Here is a 2,833-nt window from a genome sequence, read left to right as displayed (position 1 = left end):
CTCAGTCAGAGGTGTCACAGTCAAACCCTTCCCCATGTCTCTCAGTCAGGAGGTGTCATACAGTCAAAACCCTTCCCCAAGTTTCTCAGAGGTGTCACAGTCAAACCCTTCCCCAAGTTTCTCAGTCAGAGGTGTCACAGTCAAACCCTTCCCCAAGTTTCTCAGAAGTGTCACAGTCAAACCCTTCCAAGTTTCTCAGTCAGAGGTGTCACAGTCAGACCCTTCCCCAAGTTTCTCAGAGGTGTCACAGTCAAACCCTTCCAAGTTTCTCAGTCAGAGGTGTCATTAGCAAATAAACCCTCTTCCCCCCATGTCTCTCAGTCAGAGGTAAACACAGTCAAACCTCCCTTCCCCCTAAGCCAGTCAGAGGTGTCACAGTCAAACCTTCCCACCAAGTTTCTCAAATAGAGGTGTCACAGTCAACCCTTCACCAAAGTTTCTAAGTCAGAGGAAAAATACAGTCAAACCCTTCCCCAAGTTTCTCAGTCAGAGGTGTCATAGTCAAACCCTTCCTCGAGCCAGTCAGAGGTGTCACAGCCAAACCCTTCCCCGAGTTTCTCAGTCAGAGGTGTCACAGTCAAACCCTTCCCCATAACTCTCATTTAAAGGGCTATCAGCGCCAGATAGCACCATCATGATAAACCCAGTAGACATCAGTACTCCTATAGATCAGATAGACATCATTACCCCTATAGATATCATTACCCCTATAGACATCATTACCCCTATAGACATCATTACCCCTATAGACATCATTACCATTATAGACATCAGTACTCCTATAGATCAGATAGACATCATTACCCCTATAGATATCATTACCCCTATAGACATCATTACCATTATAGACATCATTACCCCTATAGATATCATTACCCCTATAGATCAGATAGACATCATTACCCCTATAGACCAGATAGAGAAATCATTACCCCTATAGACCAGATAGAGACATCAATACCCCTATAGACATCATTACCCCTATAGACCAGACAGAGACATCAATACCCCTATAGACATCATTACCCCTATAGATCAGATAGACATCATTACCCCTATAGATCAGATAGAGACATCATTACCCCTATAGACATCATTACCCCTATAGACATCATTACCCCTATAGACATCATTACCCTATAGACATCATTACTATAGATCAGATAGAGACATCATTACCCCTATAGATCAGATAGACATCATTACCCCTATAGATCAGATAGACATCATTACCCCTATAGACATCATTACCCCTATAGACATCATTACCCCTATAGACATCATTACCCCTATAGACATCATTACCCCTATAGACATCATTACCCCTATAGATCAGATAGAGACATCATTACCCCTATAGATCAGATAGACATCATTACCCCTATAGATCAGATAGAGACATAATTACCCCTATAGACCAGATAGAGACATCATTACCCCTATAGACATCATTACCTCTATAGATCAGACAGATACATCATTACCTCTATAGATCAGACAGAGACATCATTACCTCTATGGACCACATAGAGACATCATTACCCCTATAGACATCATTACCCCTATAGATCAGATAGAGACATCATTACCCCTATAGACATCATTACCCCTATAGATCAGATAGAGACATCATTACCCCTATAGATCAGACAGAGTCATCATTACCCCTATAGACATCATTACCCCTATAGACATCATTACCCCTATAGACATCATTACCCCTATAGACCAGATAGAGACATCATTACCCCTATAGATCAGACAGAGTCATCATTACCCCTATAGACATCATTACCCCTATAGACATCATTACCCCTATAGACATCATTCCCCCTATATACATCATTACCCCTATAGACATCATTACCTCTATAGACATCATTACCTCTATAGACATCATTACCCCTATATACATCATTACCCCTATAGACATTCTTACCTCTATAGACATCATTACCTCTATAGACATCATTACCTCTATAGACATCATTACCCCTATAGACATCATTACCTCTATAGACATCATTACCTCTATAGACATCATTACCTCTATAGACATCATTACCTCTATAGACATCATTACCTCTATAGATCAGACACAGACATCATTACCTCTATAGATCAGACACAGACATCATTACCTCTATAGATCAGACACAGACATCATTACCTTTATAGATCAGACACAGACATCATTACCTCTATAGATCAGACACAGACATCATTACCCCTATAGACATCATTACCTCTATAGACATCATTACCTCTATAGATCAGACACAGACATCATTACCTCTATAGATCAGACACAGACATCATTACCTCTATAGATCAGACACAGACATCATTACCTCTATAGATCAGACACAGACATCATTACCTCTATAGATCAGACACAGACATCATTACCCCTATAGACATCATTACCTCTATAGACATCATTACCTCTATAGACATCATTACCCCTATAGACATCATTACCCCTATAGACATCATTACCTCTATAGACATCATTACCTCTATAGACATCATTACCTCTATAGACATCATTACCTCTATAGACATCATTACCCCTATAGACATCATTACCTCTATAGACATCATTACCTCTATAGATCAGACACAGACATCATGATAATCTGATCAATCTGTTTCTTCCTGTTGAAGGGAGCTGATGTTGATGGTACAGAGGAACAGTCGGTCCTTTTCATTCGGGTATAATTAATAATACAGACCAGATCTGATCTCAGAGGATAAACACGGGAAAGAGTTAAAAACACCTGTTACCCAAGTGTCCATTATGGTGAAGACACTGAGCCCACAGAGAGTCCAG

The sequence above is a fragment of the Oncorhynchus gorbuscha genome, unplaced genomic scaffold (assembly GCF_021184085.1).
Source record: "Oncorhynchus gorbuscha isolate QuinsamMale2020 ecotype Even-year unplaced genomic scaffold, OgorEven_v1.0 Un_scaffold_4627, whole genome shotgun sequence".
Classification (NCBI taxonomy): domain Eukaryota; kingdom Metazoa; phylum Chordata; class Actinopteri; order Salmoniformes; family Salmonidae; genus Oncorhynchus; species Oncorhynchus gorbuscha.
This window is presented reverse-complemented; position numbering follows the sequence as displayed.